The 21,829-nt window shown below is 42.0% G+C and overlaps 1 long non-coding RNA gene across 3 annotated transcripts in view; it reads right to left on the bottom strand.

The window, feature by feature from the left end:
• The window catches only part of LOC127581868 (uncharacterized), a 72,375-nt gene extending 52,138 nt beyond the window's left edge, over positions 1 to 20,237 (bottom strand). Inside the window, exon 1 of one of the 3 annotated variants that reach the window (XR_007958025.1) lies at positions 19,826 to 20,237. This is a non-coding gene — a long non-coding RNA (uncharacterized LOC127581868). Of the gene's footprint in view, positions 1 to 286; positions 1,377 to 19,825 lie in introns of those variants that run through there. The other 2 variants (XR_007958026.1, XR_007958027.1) reach the window with 2 other exon arrangements.
• Between the last annotated feature and the right edge of the window lie 1,592 nt (positions 20,238 to 21,829).

The raw sequence follows: 21,829 nt of genomic DNA, 5'->3' as shown, positions 1-21,829 counted from the left end.
AGCTCAAGCGGAATTTTAATTCACTTCAATATTTACAGTAATTTAGCAATACGTCGATTCAGAAGCTGTGAAGCTGCCATTTGGCTACCCCCGCCTCCTCCCTCCCCAATTCCCCGCAGGCTCCTCGTGTCGCTTCACTGCCTTTTTCGGGGCTGCAGCCTCAGGCGTGTAATTTAACAAGGGGAGGGGGTTGGGAAGATCATTTTCATTCTTTTGTATCTCCAGTGCTAATTACGAAACAGTAATTAGGGAGCGTAATGAGAAACTGGCACCTTGATTATCATACCTTGTGTCGGGGTGGCGGTTTTCCCTGAAGACTTGGGCAAAGCTCCATTGTCCGTGACGTGTCGCGGTCCAACACACACTTCTCCCCCACTTCACTCAGTCCCGACAAGGACTAGACAGTGACACTGGACTTCAGCGTCCCATAGACAACAGAGAGAAAAAAATAAAATCGCGTGTGTTGTTCAAGAGTCGTATCAACCATTTTTTTTTATTGTCCCCTGTCCCAGCCTGAATGTGCAAACTCATATTGGTTGCTGCTCATGTATTTCACGAGCTCCTGAGAGGGCCCTCGGGCTGTGCTTTATTGCTTTTTCACAATACATCTGCATTGCTCTTTAACACTCGGAGCTGCCGCTAGGGAACAGATATTTTGAGGGTTTTTTTAAAAAGAACAATACAGTCCAACTCCACGCCGATTTCGTCCTTGCCTTCAAGGTTAACAGAGTACAGGGACCTCTTCAGGGGCTGGGGGGAGAGGAGGGAAGATAAGGAATTTTAAAGAAAAGGTAGAGAGAGCCAGAAATGGAAAGAGAGGAAAAAAAGAAAGGGGAGGTGGGGAGAGGGGGAGAGGGGGATAGCAGGAGTACGGAGAAAGGAGAAAGAAGGACAGTGACTGAATCAGTGGGGAAAGGTGGGAGTGAAAGAAAAAGAACGAGAAAAGGTGTTGGAAAGTAACAGACACGGAGGAAAGAGAGACTGGTGGAGAGAACAAGGAGGACAAAGGGACAAAGAGAAAGCAGGCAGGAGGGGAAGAGAGGGGCTGAGAGAAAATGAAGCAATGGAAATTGTTTGAGGTAACTGGAGTGGATAATTTAAGTTGCCACGAAATGGCCCAAATTGATGACTATCAGAAATTAGCCAAAGCAATGCAGTCACTCTCCTCAAATTCACACACCGGGTTCAACACAAAGATTTGAGATCTCTCCTTTTCCTTGCCTTACATCCAATCTACATGAAGAATGTATCAACTAAACCCCTCACCTCCCAACTGTTTTCTGTGCTCAGTCGAGTGTCCCAAAACCAAGCGTCTTTATTTAAATCTGCTTCGAAATCAGGAAGTTCAAGGTTGATGGTTGTTTTCAAACATTCCCACAAGCTCAGCTCCAATGTAAGCTTGGGGGGGAGGGGGGGGAGTCAAGTGAACACTTCAGATCTGAGATTGATGTATTTTGTTAGTTGAGGATTACAGAACTAAAGTGGAAAGATAAAGGTCAGATATGAACTGATTGAATGGCAGAATAGGCTTAAGGGGATGTATGTCCTCCTGCTCTTACTGTGTTCCTAATAAGTCCTGTTGGTCCATGACCCTTGTCCTTGCTAAACTCCATTGGCTCTTTGCCTCCCAATATCTCAGACTTAAATCCTTCTTTCAAATTACTTCCAAGGCCTCAGCCCATTCCATCTTGACAATCATTGCCAAAATCAGCCACTTCACTAAACTATCACTTCCTCTACATTTCCTCCGAATCTGGCCTATTCTGCAACCCAGCTCTCAACATTCACCCCATTATTAGTAGTAGACATTTCAAGTCACTCACCTTTAGGAGCCCTCTCCTTCTCCACTCTTTCCTTAATACAATCCACAATCCATGCCTTGCTTAATTTTTTGTTCACTCCCTCAGATCCCTCTTTTCCCTGATGTTCTGCCTATTTTCTTATCTGTGAAGCCCCTTGTACATTGAAGATATTTCAATACATGTTGTCATTGCTGAATTTTGGATCATACCCATGTAAAATGGAATGAGTTGCCCAAATTAGAGTCCTTGCAGCCTGCAGGAAGAGGAAGCATGATGGGATAATTATAAATACAGGTCCAAAAGTCTCGCATTCCTAAATGTGAGCTCATCTAAACTCTGCTGCCTTTATCCTGACATATCATCTCATTCACCCATCATCGTTGTGCCTGTTGACCTACAATACTTTCAGATCCAGAAATACCTGTTCACATACTTCACCACCCTTTCCTTCAAATCCCTGCACATTCTGTTACCCTTATCTCAGAAACCTCCTCAAAGCCCCACTAGCACTTGAGATTTCTGTGCTATTCCAATTCTGGCCTTGTATGTATCTCCAGTCTTTATGTGAGTGGCTGCCACTTTGACCAAGTTTTAGATCGTTTGCCCTTATATGTGACTAAGTATCAGGTTTTAATGGATAGTGCTTCTCTAAAATGTTTTGAAGCATCTAAAATGAATTGATTTTGAGAAGGACCAACAGTGTTGCATTTATTGAGTATCTCATATGAGTGAGTCTTCATGACTTTCAAACAAAAGAAAGTGAACAGAATTCACACTGAAACAACAGGATTATTCCCTGGATTTAGTAGGGAAATTATGGCATTGTCCTACATAGGTGTCTGGCTTCATTAAATCAGTGTACCAACTGAAAGAGGGAGTTATTCTTCATTGATTTTGAGAGATAGGTCAGTGCTGGTATGGTGTGGCCATCTACAAATTCATTCTCCCAATGCAATGCCTTGTGTACCAGAAAATCTGTGAATGGTAGTCAGGATATTAAAGGGTAGTGAATTCTGAGAGACCACCAACATCTCTGCCTGAGTTCCCAATGTGCAGTCCCAGCACATGACCCTTCTGGGTTTGGAACCAGAAATTCTTAGCCTTACTTGCACTCTAAGTCATAAGTTGTGGTTTCTGGGCCTGACTGACTTTCCCAGTGCTGCTCCAAGGGAATGCTACACAACCTTTTGAATGAGACATTTGACTGAAGAGCCATCTGCTCCCTCAGGTAAATGCAAAAGATCACACAGTATTATTTCAAAGAAGAGCAAACTAGTGTTCAGGTGAATATTTATCCACCAACCAAAGGCAGTAAAAACAGTTGTCATGTGATAATTACATTGCTGGTTGTGGGATCAGTGACTGCAATTCAAAGGCACTTAATTGGCTATAAGGTGTTTGTAACCGATCATATGGTCAGTCTGTGCAATCTGTGATTTAATTGAAAGGGAACTGGATTTGGACACTGGGAACATTTTATGAAGAACTTCAAAGGAAGTAACCCATCATTAAAATTATGATAAATCATGGCTAAGTAAAGCCCTGTTTAATCTGAGAAAAAGCGTTTTTTTATTTGAGATTACTGTACTGACCTCAAGTAACAGGAGATCTGAACGGACAGTAATCCTACTCAAAATTTGGAGGTTGATCAACATTATATTACCCTCTTTTAGGCATGGCTTTCTGATCAGAGTGCTGGAAACCCTACCGTCTTATCCTGGGAACAAAACAAGTGGTTTGCATTAAAAATAATTCAAAATGTGCGCAGCAAGAGGTGATCTCCAGCTCCCACAGCTACTGTAAAAGGTGACAGAATAGGTTTATGATCACTTAGTTAACAAGCACTCACTGCACAGTTAGTGTTTCCAGACTGTTAGCTAATTTTGGTCAGGGTCCCAGTTGCCCACCTCTTTGCGGGCTGTGGGTTTGCGAGGAGGGTGTGGTGAAAGATGCAAGGGTCCTTGTCACGGTTCATCCACAGCAGCTGCGTAACAGAGAATACTCTGATCTATAGGCTGTTTCCGGGGACACACACAGAGACGGACATCAACTGCTGCTGGAAGGTCATCAACTCGGTGAGAGACGCCCTTTGGTCTGCCCAAAACTTGTTGGTCTCCCAGCACTGTGAGATGTCCGTAGGGGAATGCTGCTGACTGGCACATTCCAGGCTGCAGGAGTACGTGCTGAGGGACTCACTGAAGCTAGGTGCAGCCAATGCGAGGGCTCGGTGGGGAAGGACAACAGTTTAGGGTTCTTCTACCTCTGGAGAGGAAGGGGCAGGGTCAGGCGAGGAAGCCCTTAAAGATTGTAAATATGAGATTGGAGTATCACCCCAGGGAGCCACATGGGTGGCATCGGTGCAGTGGTTTTTACAAAACGTAACACTAATGATTGATGATTGATCTGTACACGAATGTAAAGGTTTGCACTGTTTTATTATTGTATATGGTTTGTCTTTTATTACGAATAAAGTTTATTTTGGTAAAAAAAATAATTTTGGTCAGGGTCACTTGCTGTCACTTTGGTTCCCTTCAGCAGAAATGGTTTGAATACTTCTAACTGCTCTTTCTTGCAATTGATATAAACTGATGTGACTTTGCTTCAGACTGATACATATTAAAACAAAATGATGGCCTGTCAAATGCCCCAGGATGGCACTGAGGTATAGGAAGGGACCAAATCCTCTTCCACTCTCCAATTCAGATGTGCCATTAGTGGGCTGGGCACCACAATGTGTGCACATGCACATGCACACGTGCACACACACACACACACACACACACATGCACACACACACATGCACGCATGTACACACACACAAACACACACACACAGATATACACATCTAGTATCTCATTTAGTAAATACTACTTCATAACACAAAAGTAGAAGATAGAAGCCTTGAGCCTGATTGTCAACGAAGCATGTTGAGAAAGTTTCAGCTGCAAATCAGATGCACAGTCTCAACCTGGAAGTGGACACAGCAGGAGATTATTGCCTTATGGCATCCTCTACAATCCTGGTCAGCCAACAGATAACACAACTCAATGCCAGGCAGATGCAAGGGCCTGACATTGGGAGGGGTCAGTGAAGCAAATCAGGTCATACAGAACAATGAAACGGAGCAGTAAAATATGAGGGGAAGGAACATCACAGAGTATAATGGAAGGGAGGTTGAAATTAGAGAACAAACAGTCCACTGTATTTAAGAATATCAGTGCATACTCAGATTGGAAGGATGGTACCTTTCCAGGGATTTGAACAGAGAAATCTAGATTGACACTCTCAGTGCAGAATTGAGTCTGTGTCACATTCGCAGTTATCATCTTTTCTTAAGAATCCCCTTCTGCCTTCTCAAGTCGGTGTAAAATATCCCAGTAGCCTGATTTGTAATTCCCCTTCAACCACACTCACAAAAACAGACTTCCTATTTATTGTTATTTATACATTTTTCTGGCATTGAGCATTGCTGAAAAGGCCAGCGTTTCTTCCCCAGACCTTGGGAAGGTGGTGGTCAGTCATCTTCTTGAACACTGCAGTCTTCTGTTAGAAGTAATCCCACAGTGCTGTATGGCAGGAGTTCCGGGATTTAGATCCCAGCAATAATGAAGGCTGAAGGACCAAGTGATATACTCGCCACTCAGGCTGGAGTTCAGCTTGAAGGGGAACCTGCAGGTGGTGGTCTCACATGGACTTGCTGCCTTGTTCTTCTTGCTGGTACAGCTCACAGGTTTGGGAGACATTGTTAGAGTAGCCTGGATGAGTAACTGCACACATTCTGTAGATGGTGCACACTGCAGCCACTGTGTGTCCGTGGTGGAGAGAATGAATGATTTGGGTGGTGTTGGAGGTGCCAAGGGGGGAAATCTTAAAAGTTTTTGGAACTGTAGTCATCCAAACAAGTGAAGACAATTCCATCATGTACTTGACTTGTGTCTTGTAGGTAGTAGAAAGGCTCTGGGAAGTCAAGAACTAAATCACTTGCTGCAGGATACCTAGTCTCTGACCTCTATGTGGTCAGTCCAGGTGTGTTTCCGGTCTGTGGTAACCGCCATTATGTTGATCGTGGGGGTTTTAGTGATGGTAGTGGCATTGAGGTCAAAGATTGGAGGTGAGACTCTCTTGTTGGAAATGGTCATTGCCTGGCACTTTTGTCACATCACACATTACCCTATGCCTGAACATTATCTAGTCTTGCAGACATGGGCTGCTTCATTAGCTGAGAAGCTGCAAATGGAAATTAACATTGTCCAATCATTTCTCACCTTATGATGGAAGGAATGTCATTGATGAAGCAGACGAAGATGGTTTGGCCTACGACACTGCCCTGAGGAACTCCTGCAGTGATGTCCAGGGGCTAGAAAGATCAACTTCCAAATAGCACAGCAACCTTCCTTTTGTGAGGTATGTCTTCAACCATTGGAGTGTTTTCTCAGTCATGTCCATCATTGACTTCAGTTTTACCAGGGCTCCTTGGTGCCACATTAGGTCAAATGCTATCTTGATATCAAGGGCAGTTACTATAACCTCTGCAGTTCAGTTCCTTGGTCCATGTTTGGGTCATGGCTGTGCTGAGATCTGCTGCTGAGTGTCCCAGTGAAACCCAAGCTGGGCATTGATAAGCAGGTTATTAATGAGAAAGTGCCCTTTGATAGCAACTTCCATCACTTTGCTGATGATTAAAAGCAGATGAGCTTTTCACCATTACCAGCAGATAATGGCCAAGCAGTGCCATGCGTCGGGGGCAGGGACAGGAATCTGTGGAATTTAATGAGTAGAATGAACAAAATAGCAATAGCCTTCACTAGAAGAGGATTAGTTCTGAGCTGAGGAACAGTGCCTGAATGGTGGCTCATTATAGTAGGGGTGGGGGCAAGGATCAAAAATTGCCTTGGTTTTATTGTTTGGGGGAATAATTTTAAACAACATAAATGTAAATTTTGATTATTGAGAAAAAATAATCCCCTTTACAATAGGAAACAGTGTGGGCTACGTTTTAAGTGCGGCAGGTTGCGAACTTGTTTTACATCTTTCTGTGTTTGTATTGCAGCTGAAACCTACGGAACCTCAAAACCCACCCCAGACAAGTTCTAGCTCCCACCAATTCACTTGCAGAAAAGCTCCTTCCCTCAACATGAAGCATTCTTTCTCTCATTTTTTTCAGGGAAATTTACCTAACGGGAAAATTAATCTGAAAGTAAAAGATTAAAATAAATTATCCACATGAATTCATTTCAGTACATTCACATTATTAGCTTGGACTGGGAGTTATCTTGCTGTGGAAATTCAGCGAAAGACGGGGGTGACATATACTGGTTTGGTACCTCGCTTTCTTGTCATTGATGGATTACCCCTACGTTATAATCAATCAACAGGACTGTCATTAATGTTCCATCCCCCTTATCCCAGTTTGTCGTTTAAAATGGGCGCACTGCTTTCCTTTGTTACATCCTTTTCACCTCATGCAAGTTTTAAAAACCAAAGCACTGGCATGAACGCATGGTGCTTGACATAATGTTTTCTCCCAGCTTTATCCTGAATTCAATGTAGAGCACAGTAAGACGACGCACATGCAGGATCTGTGGGGGTGGGATACTTCCCATTACTAAAATAAAATTTGAAGCCGTAGTAACCGACGCTATCACATCACAAATGCAACAGAGACAAAAGATGGTGTATTCTTCAAAAAACATTTTTTATCTTTAATTTTTATTTCAATATTCCTAGTTTTTTTTATCCCACTGTAGATTGGGGCAATTTTGAAAATAATGCACACAGCGGACACACACTCAAGCACACAGATGCTCTCACATTCGAGCACTCTCAGACATGCAAGTACGCACACAGCGCAGCACGGGTGACGCGATGAACTAGATCACTCTGCATCTCCCCACCATGGCTTTAACTGCAAAGACTGCAAACCAGTTTTGTATATATTGCAATGTGCAGATCCCACCTCGCCCTCCCCCTCGCCGCCCTGAAATCTAACTGCTTCAACGCCTTGTCCCCCACTCGCCTCGTATTCTAGCTCTTGGGAAGCGAACAAAAGCAGGGGATTAACATCTCCAGTCGGCGCAAGACCCGCAAATCATGTCGATCAGACGCCACAAGCAAAATAAAAGGCTGCGATAAAAGGCGCAACGGGTTTAATCACACACGTTAATGAGGGCGAAAGAAAGCACACAGCAAATTTACAGATTTGCACATCAAAAGGTTAAATTGTCCACTTAAAACATGATTCCAATTTCCATACCCATATGCTAATAATATAGCCTCGCTTCGTTAGCGGTAAAATGTATTTTGTAAAAGACAATCAAAGCGTTCCCCTCTTTTCCCTTCCAGTTTCTGACTGACTCACTGTTAATTTCCAGCATTTTCTCTTTCCATTTCAGATTTCCAGGACTTTATTTGTATTTCCTCACCTCTTCAATAAAAATGTAATCAGTTAAGTCAGTGCCCTGGATATTAAAAGTTAATGGAGGGAAATGTCTGTGATTCAGCAATGACAACCGGTACAGCTCTGCTGCTGGGTTCTCGTGTACACCGTTTGTATTCAGAGAGGCGAGGTGATGGGGAGGGGGTGACAGAGCTAGGGCAGGGGCCGGGGTTGCTCCAGCTGTGCCCAAATTACACACAGTAACTCCCAGGAAATCGCTTGAATACCTCCAATCCTTCAGTCACCATGTCCATGCTCACAAAAGGAAAATACCGCAGATGCTGGAAATCAGAAATAAAATGAAAGACCGAAAAGCCCTCAGCAGATTAGGTGGTGCCTGGAGAGAGAGTCAATGACGTTCTCTGTCAGAAATGGAAAATGTTGATCACTTGTGTGTGTGGCTGCCATCTTCATGGTAAATTGGAGGTTTTGTTTTGGTGGGTGAGCTTGGAAGTCAACAATTTCTCGATTGACAAGGTGCGATTTGATGGAACCAAGGTCAAACCCAGGATGTTAGTCTGAACTGCAATTGGAAGTGGTAACTATTTAAATAGCATGTACTGCTTGAGTACCAAATACAGACTGGGATTAAAAATTGGCCTTGGACCATCATCCTTATTCCTTCTTCCCTGCCATTTTCTCTCCCTCTCTCTCTCCCTCGCTAAGAGGGATGGACAATGGATTCTGGGTCTCATCCATCAGCTCAAACAACAGATGTTGGTCTAATTTCAGGCAGGTTTAGATGGATCAGTGGAATGTTTGAGTTTAAATGCCCACCATCAGTGACACAGTGAACCTGTGCATCGCACAAATTGAAAGGGCAGTTTACCAAACCTAATTTTATGATCAGGATAAGGGTGATCTCAACAAGAAGGTGAGGAGATTAAACTGAAGTAAACCTTTCAAAGTTTTACATTGCTAAAAGTGTTTAATCGTCAAAGTCTTTCAATGCTTCATTTATTTCAAATGAGCCCAACTGTTAGTGGCAACAGTCATTCTACACAAAACTGTTCAGAATTCGGCTCCAGTCAGCAAGTTCATTCATCCCGCACAGATGATTGCTGTGGGACATGGGGATAACACACTAATGTTTTATGGTACACTTAACTAAAGGTTGGATCCAAAAGATTATGTTGACATGGTAGAGAGAGATCTGATTGGCCCACAGCCTGTAATGTACCTGCCTTGAGGCACTCAGTCCTGGTGTGGAAAGAGCCATTTTATAAATGCATATTTCGTCCATAGTTATAATTAGTCATGTCCCATTTACAGTGGAAAATTGGGTTCTGAGCACTACACCTCAAAAAGGATATATATCCCTTGGAGGGGGTACATGGCAAATACATCAGAATGAAACCTAAACTAAAAGGGTTAAACTTTGACAGCAGCTTCCATTATCTAGGCTAGTATTCCCCTGAACATTGCTGATTTGGGCTGATCTAATTCAGGTGTTTAAGATGATTAAATGAGTTGACAGACTGGATAGCCAGAAACTATTTCCGGTGGTGGGAGAATTTGGGACAAGATGGTCTGACCTTGATTAGCGTGTGGCTGTCCAACAGTGATTTTGAGGAGCTCTTCTTCCTACAAAGTGTAGTAGAAATTGAGAACTCTCTCCTCCAAAATGTATTGTGGCTGGAGGGAGAGGGGTGGTGGTGGAGGGGAAGGGAAAATGTCAAAACTGAGGCATCAATTTTTGTAATCAAGAGTATAAATGGTTGTAAGGTTGAGGTTGTGGATGTGAGCAGTGCACAGATCACCACAATTTAATTGACTGTTGGAATTGGTTCTAGGGGTTCCAAGGTCTGCTCAGACATCATCCCTCCCTATTCCTAAATTTCACTGATGGACCTTTTTGTGAAATTATAAGAGCCTCAAGGAAGTATAGGCAGTTGGTATGGTGGAACTGATACCACACTGATCTGTTCTGCCAGATAAGTGAATGTCAGCATCCACTCCCAAGCCAACATCCACTAGGGCCCTAAACACAGTCATTTGGCTCCATTCTGATATCGTTCACCTTCCCAACACCAGACTCCCAAAACAGGTTCTCTTCTCCAAATTCTGTCTGGGGGTGGGAGGCAGTGGAAAAATTTTAAGGATGCTCTCAAATTTTTGAAGATGTGCAACATCTCCATGAACTCTGGAATACCTGACCCAAGACCATTCAAAATAGAGAAGGAACATCAGATATTGAGAATCTTGATTTCATGCATCAGGTGCACACAGAAGCCCTGCACAAGCAGCAAAAGGAATGCACTATCTCATAAACTACTCATCCACCCTCCCCACCAAGCACCTCCTGCCCCATCTGTGGCAAATCTGTGGGTCCCATATTAGTCACATCAGTCGCTGAGAATCCATGGAACTAGAGTGGAAACAAGTCACCCTCAATCATCTAAGAAGAAGATGCTCTGCCCTACAGAACCAGCCTTGGTGCCTTGGCCACCCATCTCAAACTACATACTGATTAGAAAAGCATCACAGTCACTAAAACCCAACTTTCCTCAGTCGAGTATAATGGTCAATGCAAGACTAATAATCTGGAGTATATGAGTTCAACTTCCATTATCATGGGTTCAGGATTTCAAATTCTGTTTTAAGAATGTGGGAGGAACAAGGCCTCAAGGTTAAGGTTTGTCCTCATTCACCTACTGGTCATCACAGTAGCAGCTACAGAATATACTCCACTTCTAGGTCAGATTCATTACTTTCTATGAAATCTGATTTTGGAAGTGGAGCATAATTTGTAACCTGAACTGCATTGTATGTTTGGTGCAAGTACCTAAGTCTCATTCAAAGTGACTGTGAAGCACACAGACTGATGTAAAAATTCAGTTTACCATTATATTAGTCTTGCCTGTAAATGAATGTATCCATGTAACAAAAGGGGTGATGGTAAAAAATCCATCTTCTGGTGCATATACTAAACACGCAATGTACGATCCATCGGAGTTCAGCTCACTTCTGAAATTCTGTTATAATGACACCAATTAATTCAAATTCTAACCCAATGACTCTTATCTGCTCTTTAAGGTGATCAGCACATCACCCAGTGCACCTAAGGACAGGAGATAAGTACTCTTGCCAGCTTTGTCCACATTCCAAAAATTAATATCTTTAAAAATATACAAAATATCAATGCTATATTACATGCTGCACTGTTTAAAAACAGACCCGCCATTTCTTTCCTTCAAGGGTGTCTAAAAATCAATAATCAGCTGATGAAAAGTCACTGACATATCAATTATTTCTATCTCCATAGATGCTGTCCAACCAACTTATTTTATGCTCTTAAATTAGCAGCATTTTATGCTCTTAAATCAAAACTGCTTTCAATTTACTTAATGCACAAAATCCTTAAGGACTAAAACTTCTTCCAATTCAATCCAAGTGTACAGAATCACCAGGGAACTATCCCTTCCTATTCAGATTCATTTGACAGAATCCCAATGGAAAAAAATATGTACCCATTGTGTTGAATGCACTATCCAAAATCTCAGAGAATTACAATGAGTCAAATCACTTCCCACTCACTCCTATCATCGAGAGACCAGATAATTCTATCATATAGAATTCTAATGATCCAAATCTCTTCCTGCTCGTTGATCTAAGTACGAAATATTCCCTAATTATCTGTTTTATTTTGATGCTTGGTTACAGCCCACTGCCAAATTTCATCAGGACATTTTAGAAATTTGATGAATTTTGTGTCAAATATATATTCCTATTCACAGTATTTCTGTTTAGTTTGGAGTGGGCCATTGTGATGAAGGGGTCAACAGACTGTGGTACAAATGTTTGTAGGTTGTTCATTTTTAATCAGCAGATTTTCTTGGAGCTTGTTTAAATTTTTGGAATATTAAGTGTGTGTTTATCTGGACACGGGTGTGTCTGTGTTCAAACAGATATGTAAATATTATGCAAATTATCCGTCGCCAGTTGTCTTTGTATTTAAGAGTGGTTTCACAGCAGCTTTCTTCAGACAGGAGGGGCAGGGCATTTCCTACTTATCCTGACATTTGGAGATGTCAGTGGTGTCAGTACCTTGGTGTTTTGATCAGAACTGGCTCTGATACCCTGACTCTGTAACAGTTCCTCTTCCATTTTGGTCTTGCTGCTACAAGGGAGTATTTGTCACTCTTTATACCAGTGAGTTTTTCACTGATTTTTATTGAATTATCCAGCTGATCATGCTAGGTTGGATAGTCAACTTGCCAACTGGATGTGGAAGTGGTCCTGTGGATCCATCCCTGTTGAAGAAACTGCCAACTATCCATTGAAATTGATATGTGGAAAATCTACCCCAAAAGAAATCTGGTCACAAGGGAAATGAAAGGGAAACAATGACCCATAAAATTTATTAACTAGAAATCCAGCATGCTACCCATTGCAATTCTATGGTTTAAAAAGGCTATAAGCATTTAACTCTTTTCAAACAAAGTGGTTTAAGTTTTAATCCACTCTTCAGAATTGGTGAGTGGGACGCTGATGGCAGCTTTCTTCCTTAAGTATTCTGACTATAGGACCCACATGTAATTTTAACCCAAAACCAGTGTAGCAAATCAATCCTGGCTTCCCACCAAGGCAAGTCTCCCAAAAGAGGTTCCAGAGCCTGATTAATGCAAATACTTCAATTGTAGTCTAATTATCATTCTATACAAGTTTAACTGAACTTTCTCTGCTTTTCAAATCAAAGATGAACCTGAGGGTCTTGCTTCCGACATGATTAAGTGGTGGATCAGGCTGAATGGAATGAATGACCTTCTCCATTCAGATGGGAAAAGGGGAAGGGAGGCTTAGGACATGGGAGGCCTACAATTCACAGAATGTATAAAATTGGGCCAGATGCCCTGTCCCCTTGCTATAATTTCTATATAATTAGTGTTCTGCTTCTTAATTCCGTCTACCCATTTGGTTCCATAATATTTAATGTCCTTCCATAAATTACCTGGATATTGGTTGTCTTCCTTTAATTTTCGATATCCAACATTAACAGCTTCCTGATGCCCCAAACCTCACTCCTTTGTTGTCAGTGAACAATGCCTATAGATCTAGGTTCTAAAATCACCCTGGCATTGTATTGCAGAAGACTACATATCTGGGGTTTCATCCAGTTTGTACTTTGATCTCTCCTAACATCATAGGATCCAATGCTTTAATTCTTTTTATTCATTTACAGGATGTGGGTATCACTGCAAAGCCAGCGTTTAATGCCCATCCCTGACTGCCTTTGAGAAGGTGCTGTTGATCCACTTTATTGAATCACTGTAATCCTTCTAGTGCAGGTACTCCTACAGTGCTGCTGGGTAGGGAGCTCCAGGGCTTTGAAGCAGCAATGATGAAAGGTCAGTGATGTATTTCAAAATCAGGATGGTGTACGACTTTGTGGGTGGTAGTTTTTCCTGTGAACTTCTTGTCTTTCTCCTAGTTGGTGGAGTTCACAGGGTTAGGAGCTGCTGTTGAAGATGCCATGACAATTTGCTGCATGAATTTTGTAGCTGGTACGCACTATGGCACTGGTGGTGAAGGGAGTGAACCTTCAGGCCAGGGAATTGTAAGCCATCAAGTGGGCTGCTTTGTCCTTGGAGGTGTTTTCTGTTGAGGCTGCACTCACTCAGGCAGGTGGAGAGTATTTCCCCACACTACTGATCCCATAGAGGGTAGATTAACCTTGCGTGGACAAGATCTGAATCCCTCACTACAAGATGCCCAGCCTCTGATTTGCTCTTGCAGCAATTATAAATGTAACAAGTCTATTTCCAGGATATTGATGGCCCGAGAAGCTTGGTGAGGATAGGTTTATTGACTGCCAAGGGAAGGTTGTTACTCTCTTTCATTGGAGATATTTAGTAGATTTATGTCTTTGTTCTTATTTGCCTTAAACCAATAACTTGACTTTATCCTATATTTACCATTTCATATTTCACATTATCAGACTTATTCAGATTAACCAATTTCTGACTGAGGGTCATTGATCTGAAATGTTACCTCTGTTTCATGCTCCATAGATACTGTCTGACCTACTGAGGATTTCCAGCATTTTCTGTCTTTGTAACCATTTTCTTTTTTGGCTCAAACGTTTCATAGATTTCATCAAGGCTCACCCTAGAATCGTGAAGTCCGACACCACATTGTTCTCCAAGAATTTACATTTATGTCGCACCTTTCACAACTTTAACACACTTTACAGACAATAAAGTGCATCTATGAACTTTATTCATTGTTTTAATGAAGGACAGTCTTACAAAACAACTATGAACAAAATATTATATTAAAGTGAACATTGGTTGTGAAATAAATGTTGGCTCTGGCTAATTATTCTTATCCTTACAATCCTATTATCCTGAAGGCGATGCCCATTGTCTTTTAAAAGTTTCCATTGAATCTGATTCTACCGCTTTCTCAAGGAGGGAGATCCCGATCCTGACACCTCTGTGTGAATATTTTCCTCATTCCATTCCAGTTCTGTTGCCCATTGTTTTAAATCTAATCCCTTTTGTTCTTGTCTGGTTCTCCTCTGATGTATACGTGACCTTTAACAAATGCACTGGTCAGAGCTACACATTGCATTCCAAGTGAGATAGATCAGCTTGAAATAAGAAAACAGGTTTACAACATGCTTAGAATAAAGATTGTGGCTATCTTTCACAATTTTAGGACATCCTAAAGTGCTTCGCAGCAGCCAATGACGCATCCTCTGGATTTTAATTTTTTTGATGCAGAAAATGGTGTGGCTTCATTTGCACATAAAAGATTCCCACAAATAGCCATGTCCATACAATTATGTTTTTGTATGAAAGATAGATACTGACCCCAGCTTAACTTCTTCAAAAAGTCCCATAGGATCTTTTGCATCCGTCTGAAAGGTCACACAGGGTCTACGACTCTAATCTGGCTCACCATCACTTTCTCAAGGGCACTTAGGAATGAGGAATAAATGCTGACCTTGGCAGCAATCCCCACATCTTAAATAAAAATCTTTCAACCAACTAATAAAACAACGTCTAGTAATTATTGCATCGCTTTTTATGGCAGATTGCTGTGTGTGCAGTGATGGCCATGTTCCCAGCATTACTTTACTGATTACACGTTAAAAATACTTCATTGTTGCAAAGTGCTTTGGGACATCCTGAAGTCGTGAAAGGTGTTTTGGAAATGTAAATCTTTCTTTCTCCTTGTTAATTACAGTACCTTCATTGTATACTTAGATTGCCTATTTCTTCCCACGTTTCATACTTGTCGATCTTAAGTTTCATTTGCTATTTGTCTGCCTTTTTGCAGAACTGAAAGTCCTTGCCTACACAATAGTCACCACATTTCAAACATAATTCACTCTTTATAACATGATTTGGGATGCCTCTAAAGTATGTTGAACGTTTTATTACTACAAATCTTCCTGTTTGCAAGCCACTTGCTCCATTTCCCTCCCCAACTGCACTTTGCACTTCTGTGTTTATCATCCAGACTATTTATAAAGATGAAAACATAGAGTCTAAGCATCGACTTGTGTAGTTGAAAACCAAACTACCATGACTACTGGAAATCTGAAATAAAAACAGAAAAGGCTGGATATATTTAACAGATCAGATGACATCTGTGGAGAGAGAAAACCAGTGATGACATCTCACTCTGATGACCTTCCTTAAAAAGGGTGCAGAGGAGATTTACCAGGATGCTGCCTGGTTTAGAGAGTATGCATTATGAGGAGAGACTAAGGGAGCTAGGGCTTTACTCTTTGGAGAGAAGGAGGATGAGAGGAGACATGATAGAGGTATACAAAATATTAAGAGGAATAGGTAGAGTAGACAGCCAGTGCCTCTTTCCCAGGGCACCAATGCTCAATACAAGAGAGCATGACTTTAAAGTAATGGGTGGGAAGTTTGAGGGAGATATCAGAGAGAGGTTTTTTACCCAGAGAGTGATCGGGGCATGGAATGCGCTGCCTGGGGCAGTGGTGGAGGCAGGAACATTGGTCAAATTCAAGGGATTGCTAGATAAGCATATGGAGGAATTTAAAATAGAGGGATATGTGGGGGGAAGGGGTTAGATAGACTTAGGCGAGGTTTAAAGGTCGGCACAACATTGTGGGCCAAAAGGCCTGTATTGTGCTGTACTTACGATTATTCTATGATTCTATGAAAAACGTATGTGACACTTCCAACTACACTCCAACATCTCAAGGTACACTTCTCACGAGCATGCTTCCTATTCTTTACAGAATTTCTTATCCAGTCCCAGGTTTATTCTTGGATGTTAGTTTCCCATGCACATTGTCAAAGGCTTCTCAGATAAACAACAACGTAAACTGGATTAGGATTTGCTTTTGTGGACATCAGTGGCTCTCGAATGGACCATCAAAGTCCACATTCTTCACAAACAGGAAATGAGGATAAGCAGCATACCTGACAATGTGCATGTGGTCAAGCAGCCCTATCTTCATCCAATATCCAATCTTATCCTTGCTCAATCTAAATGCATGGATGCACATGCAAAATCCTGTCCAAAGCCACCACCACATACAAGTGCAACGTTGTATTAGCAACTTTGATCTTATAAACATGTGCTTCAATGGAGAATTATCAGTCAAAATCGGTTGATACAAAGAATGAGGATGCCAAATACTCATTCAAAGAAGGAGGATTTAAGAAGGATGTAAAGGTGAGGAGAGATTTAAATCCTAGGGACATGGAGCTCCGGTAGCTGAAAGCCCATTCACAAATAATGAGACTACATAAGAATGGGAGTGTGCACAAAAACTCCAAATAACAAGGACACATGTGTTGAACCCCATCCCCAACCAATGTTCACACACAGTTTCCAATAGATTTCATTGATTTTTGTCTTCTAACATTGTATCACAGTAATTGCCAGGGTCAGTAAACTGAAAGAGGAATAATTGGCAAGTCCTTCCTTCTAGGTTTTTATGGTTCAGCTACTCTTATCACTCAGAGATTTTATTTTTGAATCAGATCTTTGGTGTCTGGTATACATCTTGGAAATGTACAGAAAACTATAATTTGTCATATTCATGCTAATTTGTTTGGTGGGTCACTCAGAAACTAAATTTCACTTCCTGCTCTCTGGGTCTTCCTCAGCTTCGAGTATCATTTATTCAACCTGTGAATAATACATTAGCCTTTGCTTTCTCCACTTCAGCTAAGGCAGAGAAATATCAAAAAATGGTGGAAAAGCACACAATAACCTGCAGGCAGATCCTGCAATTTACTAGTAGTAAAGAAGGACTTGCATTTAAATACTTTCTTTCACCATTTTAGGAGATCCCAAACAATCAATATTCAGTGAAGTACTTTTGACTTGCAGTATAAAATTGCTTCTATTCTAACCAGCTGTTGACAACCTGATTTCCCTTTCATGCTGTGAACTCGTGTTGGTAACGCTTCTTATCAAACATTGTTCTCCCTTTTCTTGAACATGCATCATCACATTTCCCTTCAAAAGGACAAACCCTTGAACCCTCCAACCTTGTCCCTTGACCAACCTCCCTTTTCTCTCCAAAGCCCTTGAACGTATTGCAGCCCCCAAAATTCATGCCCATGTTCCTGGGAACCCCTATTTGAACCCTTATGCTTCTATCTGGTTTCAGCCCCTACAGCAGAAAAAAAGTATCTTTTATCAAGGTCAGTAATGACATCTGGTGTGATTTTGACTAAACAAATGTACCCTCCTCAACCTATCTTTGACAGGGCTGACCATGCCATTCTCCTCCAGTGTCATTCCACTGTAATCCAGTTGACTAGGACCACACTCCCTTTATATCTATCATCAGCGAGTGGTTTCCCTTCCCAAGATTACATCAATATCCCTGGTGTCCCCCACAGATCTATTTGTAGCCCCTGCCATCATGAATATATATATAACACAGTATTTTAGTGTCCACGTATTTGCTGATGATACCCAGTTCTAACTAACCACCACTTCTTTTGATCACTCCACTATCCCTAAATTGTCAGCTTCCTTGTTCAATATCCTATACTGGATGAGGAATAATTCCCACTAGCTAAATATTGAAAAGACTAAACCCATTGGCTTTGATGCCCATTAAAAATTCCAGCTATGCCACTGATCCATCGCACTGACTGGCACCTGTCTGAAACAGAACCAGGGTTTACTATATTGGTGTTGTATCTATCCTCAAGATGAACTCTGGACCAAATATAATTTCATATTGGACACAGAGATGAGAATGCTACTCGGAAGGTTGCAATAGGCAAATAAAAAAAGCATAATTAATTATGTTCTTTCTGGTCTTTCATTCAGAGTTAACTTCAGATAATTTCCTGATTACGGAAGGGAGATAGGGGTGGGTAGGGGTTCACTTCCTGGGACATGTCAGGTGACTACCTCCATCATGACTCTTAGTAGTAGCCGAGGGGAAAAAATAAATCAATCAATCACCTCCTGGCTTGAAACGAGTGCCAGCTTTCCTGAAATGAATTGAGTCCTCGAGCAATGCCAAGTGTTAGTTGGCACACACCACCCAAAGCAATCTGCTACTTGAGCAAACTGCGCAATCCAACACAGCGGGTATGGAGTGCTCCAAAACCCTACTTTGTAACTGACAACCAGCTCACCATTGTCCGGGATTATTCCATTGGCAACATGAAACTATTAAACCGAGTTAGTTAGTTACTATTAGGGGGTAGTGGGGGTAAGGACGTAAAAACACAGTAACAAAAATTAACCCTTCTTATGGTTAATAATCAGGACATCAGACACTTGCCCAGCTGGCAGACTGACTGGCATGGTGCCCAGAGGGTTAAGGTTCATCAAATACCAGTTTGATGTGCAGTTTAATATCTGTCATTCTGGTTTTTAGTGTCCAAGTATCCTTCCTGTCTTCTGTACACATAATTATGAGAATCTAAATGATCTGTGCAATTATAAGTACATTCACTCTGCTCTACAACAAACTATGATAGATTTGTTTAGTAATAAGAATTTGAATCTCTAATGCACATATTGTCCTTAAACCGTCGGGAAGGTCCCATTGATTCCAAGACTGGCCACAAGCATTCTTTCCTTTATGCTGTGTTTCTTGCAAGGGCTTTGACACTATATATCAGAAATTTGTCCAATTTTTCCTTTCTTGATCTGTCACAGTCTTACATAGGATAAATAAAGTATTTAATTTTTATGTATGCATGCGTATGTGCGTGTGCGTGTGTGTGTGTGTGTGTGTGTGTGTGTGTGTGTGTGTGTGTGTGTGTGTGTGTGTGTGTGTGTGTGTGTTTATAAGCGCGCCCACTGGTTGGCTGGGGTTCCTCATTCCCGCCTCTCCTGTTCTCTCTTTGCTTCCTCCACTGTAGGCAACCCAGCTTGGCAACTCTCCCAATGCAAGCCCTTGGCACATTGCCAACTGAGTGCCAGTTTATTCTCTGCAATCCGCAACCTAGCCACTTTTCTCCGAGAATGCTAACTGTTCCTTTGCCAGGAGATCAGCTCAAACACAGCGCACTTGTTTACAAAACTTGGAACGTGAAGGAGAATGAAAAAAAGGGGAACAAAAGTAAAAATCGCACAAGAGAAACGAAGAGAAAAAAAAGCCCGCAATCGAATCACTCACCGTGCAAGACTCACGATCTTTTCTTTTCTGTCCTCTGAGAGCGACAGCTTACCTTAATAAAACCAGACCCATCACTCGGCTACTCCACGCGGGGTTTCACGAGGACAATATTTATATTTACATAAACACGCACGTCGCACAGAGAAAAGAGAAACGCACACAAAAAAATAAATAGGAAGGTGCCGAAAGTCCTGTTGTACAATCTTTACCCAAACATGACAGACCCAATACCTGCCGTCAATTGCATTTTGGTGGGCAAGGGAAGCACACCGCTTTATATGGCACAAGACTGCTGTTCTGTGCCGTGAAGCATCCTGGGAAGTCTATGGAGCCGAAGCTTTGCTCATGTATATTTTATAAAGGTGCCCTGATGAATCTGATTAGAACCTGCGCAGCACAGACACACGACAGCCTTTTCCAGCCCAGGCTCATTCTTGGTATTTCAGAAGATGTGCGGCTCTGCATTAACACTGGGAAGGGAGGATCAAGCAGACTATGTCTGTCAGTCCTTTTATACTCCCTCACCTTTCTTTTTTTGTGGATAGCTTCATGAGTTTGGGGAGAAATAATATGCAGCTGATTTCTCAGACCCAGCTGGGCTGCCACAATGACCATTCAGAACATGCCCCCTCTGATGGTCATTAATCAGGGGCAAACAAACAGATGTCCTTCTTTGCCAGTTTAGGTTCTGAGGGGCAATATTCCTTCCCCATGCCACCCATTCCCCCACTTCCAACTTCTTCCACTTCTAGTGCCAATCTGTGTTACCCGAGACATCTGTCCCTACAATAGGCGCTGCTGAAATTGCATGTCAGGGAACTCAGAGTGAGACGAAGTTTAACTCTTTCAACCCTGAAGGAACACAACTAATCATGCATTAATAGAACATCAGTATCATGGTAAAACATCCCATATTGCTTTACAGGGTCATTATCAGATGAAACTTGGCACCAAACCATTGAAAGGAATAATTGCCCAGAAATTCAATTAGACAAAACTTGTCTTTCTTAGTATGATGCAACTGAATATTGAATTTTTTTTTCCGAGAGTGAAATGTGATGGTGGCTATTTCCAGGCCATTTCCTATTACTCTGGAAATTTGATCATCATTTCCTGTGCACGTTACCTTTGTGATCTTGACTGGTCGCAGCTTCAAGGCTGCAGGGCAACAATATCATTCTCCATGCAAAGCTCCTTTTAGAGCACTGCAGAGGAACTTAGACCATGTTGTCCTTAGGACACCACCCCCACTCCACTACTGAACATTCCTGAAACAACATGGTCTTACCAGTACATGCCAGGGTGGGACTTCTACAGCTTTCATCCTTGGGCACTTTGGACCACACTGATCACTCACTACCACCAATCTGCAGCCCCTTCCCTGATTGCACAATGTCCTGCCTTCTCAGACTCTGTGATGGTCCCCACTAAAAAGCCCAATCCCTGCCCCTTCCCAATATTCCCCATGGTCACATGCAAAAAATTGCCAGTCCTATCCCCGATCCTCCTTAAAACAAAACTGCCAGTGCCATCCCCTTTCAGCACCGTCACGGTACAGGCCCAATGGGGTCTATGGCCATTGGCCATCAGTACCAAAAGTGTGCAACTAAGGTTTTTAGCAGAGGATCTACAACCGAGGCAGTTGTTGCTGCTCTGCTGCTGGACTCATCTTTCTCACCCATTGGGATATACTAGAATTTCTAGATGGGCTTATTGGGCCAGAGAATTAGTACTTCTGATCCTCTGAATGCAGGTCAAGAGGTTAAGGGAGGGAATTCCAGAGCATAGGCCCTACAAAGGGGAAAACGTGGTCAGTAATGATTTAATAAAGAAAGTCAGTTATCTGCAAAGGGCAAGAGTGGAGATGCTTGGATGACAAATTCAAAGAAGAGATGAAGCAGGGCATGGTTCCAACACAATGCTACGAGAAGCATCCTAACCCCAAATATTGCAAACTGCAGTTCACTTCTTGCTTCTGGTTGCTAACTCTTGCTGGATGTATTA

This window comes from Pristis pectinata, chromosome 22 (genome assembly GCF_009764475.1).
Source record: "Pristis pectinata isolate sPriPec2 chromosome 22, sPriPec2.1.pri, whole genome shotgun sequence".
In the NCBI taxonomy this organism is placed as follows: domain Eukaryota; kingdom Metazoa; phylum Chordata; class Chondrichthyes; order Rhinopristiformes; family Pristidae; genus Pristis; species Pristis pectinata.
Note: the sequence above shows the minus strand (reverse complement) of the source record. Positions and strands in the feature narration are given on the sequence as shown.